Here is a 6261-nt window from a genome sequence, read left to right on the forward strand (position 1 = left end):
TGGGTTTTGGATTCTATATTATTTATTTCTGCTCTAATCTTTATTATTTCTCTTCTGCTGGCTTTGGGATTTCTTTGGTGCTGCCTTTCTAGGTCCTTTAGGTATGAGGTTAGGTTATATATTTGGGAACTTTCTTGGTTCTTGAGATATGCCTGAATTGCAATGTATTTTCCTCTTATGACTGCCTTTGCCGTATCCCAAAGGGTTTGGACTGCAAATAAAAGCATTTTCATTTGCATATATATATATATATATATATATATATATATATATTAAATTTTTATAATTTTTTATAATTTCTTCTTTAATTTCCTGGTTTACCCATTCATTCTTTAGTAGGATAGTCTTTAACCTCCATGTATTTGGGGGCTTTACAAATTTTTTCTGTAGTTGACTTCAAGTTTCATAGCATTGTGATCTGAAAAAACGAATGGTATGATCTCAATCCTTTTATATTTGTTGAGGCCTATTTTGTGACCCAGTATGTGATCTATTTTGCAGAATGTTCCATGTGCACTTGAGCAGAATGTATATTCTGCTGCTTTGAGATGAAAAGTTCTGAATATATCTGGTAAGTCCATCTGGTCCAATGGGTCATTCAGAGCCATTGTTTCCTTATTGATTTTATGCCTATATGACCTGTCCATTGATGTAAGTGGAGTATTAAAGTCTGCTACAATCATGGTATTATTATCTATACATTTCTTTATGTTTGTGACTAATTGATTTGTATATTTGGGTGTTTCATGTTGAGGGCATAAACATTTATAATTGTTAGCTCTTATTGATGGACAGAACCCTTAATTGATATGATGCCCTTTTTCATCTCTTGTTATAGTCTTTGTTTTAAAATCTAGTTTGTCTGATATAAGTATGGCTACTGGGGCTTTCTTTTGATACCCAGTAGAGTGATAGATGGTTCTCCATCCCCTCACTTTCAATCTGCAGGTGTCCTCAGGTCTAAAATGAGTTGTTTGTAGGCAGCATATAGATGGATCTTGTTTCTTTATCCATTCTGATATCCTATGTCTTTTGATTGGGGCATTTAGTCTACTTACATTCATAGTGATTATTGAAATATATGGATTTAGTGTCACTGTGTTATCTGTGGGTTTCATGCTTGTCGTGATGTCCCTGGTCCTTTGTAGTGCTGGCTGCTTTCCACTCACAGAGTCCCCCTCAGGATTTCCTGCAAGGCTGGCTTAGTGGTCATGAACTCCTTTAGTTTTGTTTGTCTGGGAAAGCCTTTGTCTCTCCTTCTATTATGAGTGACAGCCTTGCTAGATAAAGGATTCTTAGCTGCATATTTTTCCCATTCAGCACATTGAGTATCTCCTGTCACTCCCTTCTTGCCTGCCAAGTTTCAGTGGACAGGTCTGCTACTACCCTTATGTATCTACCCTTGTAGGTTAAGGCTTGTTTGTCCCTAGCTGCTTTCAGAATTCTCTCTTTATCTTTGAATTTTGCCAGTTTAATTATGATGTGTCATGGGGTTGAGCTGTTTTTTTTGTGTTTGTTTGTTTGTTTGTTTGTTTGTTTGTTTGTTTTAATTTTGAAGGGAGTTCTATATGCATCTTAGATTTGGATGCCTATTTCCTTCCCCAGATTAGGGAGATTCTCAGCTATAATTGCACCAAGAACCATAAGATCCCTAGGAATAAACCTAACCAAAGAGGTAAAAGATCTGTATGCTGAAAGTTTATGAAAGAAATTGAAGGAGACACAAAGAAATGGAAGAACATTCCATGCTCATGGATTAGAATAAGTATTGTTAAAATGTCGATACTACCCAAAGCAATCTACACATTCAATGCAATCCCAATCAAAATAGCACCAGCATTCTTCACAGACATAGAACAAACAACCTTAAAATTTGTATGGAACCATAGACGACCCCAAAAAGCCAACATAATGTTGAAAAAGAAATCCAAAGCTGGGGCATCACAATCTTGGACTTAAGCCTGTATTACTAAGGTGTATTAATCAAGACAGTATAGTACTGGCACAAAACAAGACACATAGACCAATGGAATAGAATAGAGAACCAAGACATGGACCAACAAATATATGGTCAACTAACCTTTGACAAAACAGGAAAGAGTATCCAATGGAAAAAAAGACAGTCCCTTCAGCAAATGGTTCTGGGAGAACTGGACAACCACATGCAGAAAAATAACACTGGACCACCTTGTTACACCATACACAAAAATAAATTCAAAATGGATGAAAGACCTAAATGTGAGCCAAGAAACCATCAAAATCCTATAGCAGAAAATAGGCAGCAAACTCTTTGACTTCAGCTGCAGCAACTTCTTACTTGACATGTCTCCAAAGGCAAGGGAAACAAAAGCAAAAATAAACTATTGGGACCTCATCAAGATAAAAAGCTTCTTCACAGCAAAGGAAACAATCAACAACATTAAAAGGCAACTGATGGAATGGGAAAAGATATTTACAAATGACCTATTAGATAAGGGGATAGTATCCAAATCTATAAAGAACTTGTCAAGCTCAACACCCCCAAAACAAATAATCCAGTGAAAAAATGGGTAGAAAACATGAATAGACATTTTTCCAAAGAAGACATCCAGATGGGAAACAGACACATGAAAAGATGCTCAACATTACTCATCATCAGGGAAATACAAATAAAAAACACATTGAGATATCATCTCCCACTGGTCAGAGTGTCTAAAATTAACAACTCAGGCTATAACAGATGTTGGCGAGGATGTGAAGGCAGGGGAACCCTCTTGCACTGTTGGTGGAAATGCAAAATGGTGCACCCACTTTCGAAAACACTGTAGAGGTTCCTTACAAAATTAAAAATAGAATTGCCCTATGACCCAGAAATTGCACTACTAGGAATTTATCCAAAGGACAGAGGAGTGCCGATTCTTAGGGCCACATGCACCCCAATGTTTATAACAGCACTATCAACAATAGGCAAATTATGGAAAGAAACTAAATGTCCATTAACTGATGAACGGATAAAGAAATTGTGGTTTATATACACAATGGAGTACTATGTGGCAATAAGAAAGAATGAAATATGGCCCTTTGTAGCAATGTGGATGGAACTGGAGAGTGTTATGCTGAGTGAAATAAGCCACACAGGGAAAGACAGATACCATATGTGTTCACTCTTATGTGGATCCTGAGAAACTTAACAGGAACCCATGGGGGAGGGGAAGGAAAAAAAAAAAAGAGGTTAGAGTGGGAGAGAGACAAAGCATAAGAGACTCTTAAAAACTGAGAACTGAGGGTTGATGGGGGGTGGGAGGGAGAGGAGGGTGGGTGATGGGTATTGAGAAGGGCACCTTTTGGGATGAGCACTGGGTGTTGTATTGAAACCAATCTGACAATAAATTTCATATATTAAAAAATAAATAAATAAGTAAATAAATAAAAAAGAAGAGGTGGCATGTATGTGTATACACGCACACACACACACACACACACACACACACACAATGGAATACTACTCGGTGATGGAAAAGCTTGAAATCTTTACATTTGAGACAATGTGGATTGAACAGGAGGGTATTATGCTAAGTGAAATAAGTCAGAGAAAGACAGACATCATGTGATTTCACTCACATGTGGAATTTGAGAAAGTTAACAGAAGATCATAGGGAAAGGGAAGGAAAATAAGATACAAACAGAGAGGCAGGCAAACCGTAAGAAACTCTTAAATACAGAGAAAAAATTGATATATGATGGGGGTGGGGGGTTAGGGGGTGGGAAAAATGGGTGATGAGCATTGAGGAGGGCACTTGTTGGGTTGAGCATTGGGTGTTGTATATAACTGATGAATCATGGGAATCTACTCCTGAAGCCAAGGCTATACTCTATGTTAGCTAACTTGACAATAAATAAATAAATAATAAAAATAATGACCAATCTGTTAAAAATGACACATTTCACAGAAAATACAGGAAGGTAAAAGATCAAAGTCACCCTTTAAAAAACAAAAAGAAACTTACTGAGAGGAGAGAACATAGGTAAAGTTCGAGGACAAACCCCCACAGAGGGGAGAAGTCGGCATACAGATATTGGAAGATGGTTTCCTGCTTTGTTATGCATAGCCACTTCAGGCGGTAGACAGAATCATGACTTAATTATTGTTCTGGTGTGCTGAGGCTCCCTTCAATGGGCATCAGAAATCCAGGACAACAAGATGGGACTACCAAGGCTAGTATCCAGACAACAGACTGACTACCTAGAATGACCTCAGCAGTGGCCAGAATGGAGTGTGATATATCACCTTCGCACATCTCTTGAAGAGGCAGCTCGTACAAGAAATGGGTGTTTTGATTTACCCAATTACCACTGTTTTCTCCCACGAAATTTGAGTATGTTGATAGTACTATCTAGATTTGCTATGATATAGAAGGCCCAACCTAGGCTTCATGCTGAGGCCATGTAGTAAATCAGCCTTTTTCCAAAGCTCTTTTTTCTAAGGTGAATGGTACTTACTATCAATAAAATGGTCCTTTTTAATTGAAAAATAAATTTAAAAAGAGAGACAAAGGTCATAATGTTGTCACCCAATACATACTTAGTTTTTTAAATAACAATTGTAACAAATGACAGAAAGAATTGTGGAATGCTGCTCTTGTGAACCATACAGAAAACAACATTTTGGATTGCTTAAAGGACATAATTTAAAGAAATGTCTCAAACACTTTTTGAAATACTGTAGTAGTCAGTCCATAGAGGCATGCCTTAGGTGGATATGGGAATGTAGTTCAGAAAAGAAAGAGAAATATCACAGGGGTACTACTCAGTTTCTTCAAAATCACTGAGCAAAAAAAGCAACGTTCAGCTTCCATACTGATTTCACACAACTTCTACACAGTATCTGGACTTCAATCCAAGAGCAAAAGTTAAGACTCTCCTCTTCTATTTTTGGTAAACAACTGCATGGTAAACTTAAATGACTTTTCCCCTGGATTTTATCTGGGAGTGGCCTTTTTAATTTTTTATTTTAAATAAAGGGCAGGTTTGGTATCAGCAATATCAATATTTCTTTTTTATACTGATATCAGCAGTGTCAATATTTCTTGGGATCTCAGGAAGATTCATATTTTTTACAGCTGATACAGCACAGGCTAGAGATCCTGCAAAGCCAGCCTCAGATTTCTCCAGTTCATTTTGTGCATGAATTTGTATAACAATCTCATTCATTTTTGTCTCCAATACCATTCACTCCATCACCATTTCTGCAAGAATATTGTGAACCTTGTCTACATTGTAAATTAAATCCAGTTCACAGACATTTTCAAAACGCTTGTCTAATGTTTCCACAAATACTTTGAGTTCTAAGGACATTATGAAAGATTTTCAGCAAGCAGGGATTGGTGGGTTTGGGGGTCAAATCTGTATACACATGGTAAGAGATCCATGAATCTTGGGCTTCCTGGGTGATTGAATTGGATTTAAAATGCCAAGTTCACTTTGTGAAGAATCCACATAGAAGACCAAGTATAATGTTGCATAATGTCTATAAATCAGTTTGTTGTCAGATCCTCCAATTAACAATTCTCCTTCTAAGAAATTACATTTTCATCTCTCTTAGATACCAAATAGAATGTCTCCCTGATGACTGGCTGTTGTGTATCTTCTCTGTAGGGCTTGTAGAACTTGGAAAGCCTTGGCTTCCCATGGTGTTGAAGATGAGGGTCGCCTAGATCATGCCTAAGCAGGTCCAACCATTTGGGCACTGGGGCAGGAGCACCAGCTTTGCCTGGGGTCATCACTGGTGATCCTTGCCCACCCACCCTCCCACATGTGCATATTCTTAAATGGTAGTTTGGTTTTTTTTAATGTTTATTTATTTACTTTGAGAGAGAGCATGCACGTGAGTGAGCAGGGGATGGGCAGAGAAAGAGGGAGAGAGAATCCCAAACAGTCTCCATACTGTCAGCACAGAGCCCAACACGGGGCTCAATCCCACCAACTGTCAGATCATGACATGAGCTGAAATCAAAAGTAGCTGGCTTAACTGAATGAGGCACCCACGTACCCCAAAATAGATTTTTAATAGATTGAACATATGAAACTTGATTATTCAAAAAGACATTTAAACTGCCTACATGTTGTTGTGGCAATAACTTATGTAAACAATAAATACAACGGTATCATAGATATGGTTTGGCACAGAGATCTGTCTATCTATCTATAGATAGATTTGGATAGAGAGATAGAGATAGAGATAGAGATAGAGATAGAGATAGAGATAGAGATAGAGAGATATGT

The 6261-nt window shown here is 37.6% G+C and overlaps 1 pseudogene; it reads right to left on the bottom strand.

Moving 5' to 3' along the window:
• Positions 1–5022: 5022 nt before the first annotated feature.
• On the bottom strand, positions 5023–5698 carry LOC109247170 (AP-3 complex subunit sigma-1-like; annotated as a pseudogene).
• Between the last annotated feature and the right edge of the window lie 563 nt (positions 5699–6261).

This window comes from Panthera pardus, unplaced genomic scaffold, assembly GCF_024362965.1.
Source record: "Panthera pardus isolate Hobbes unplaced genomic scaffold, ASM2436296v1 HiC_scaffold_1, whole genome shotgun sequence".
Classification (NCBI taxonomy): Eukaryota; Metazoa; Chordata; class Mammalia; order Carnivora; family Felidae; genus Panthera; species Panthera pardus.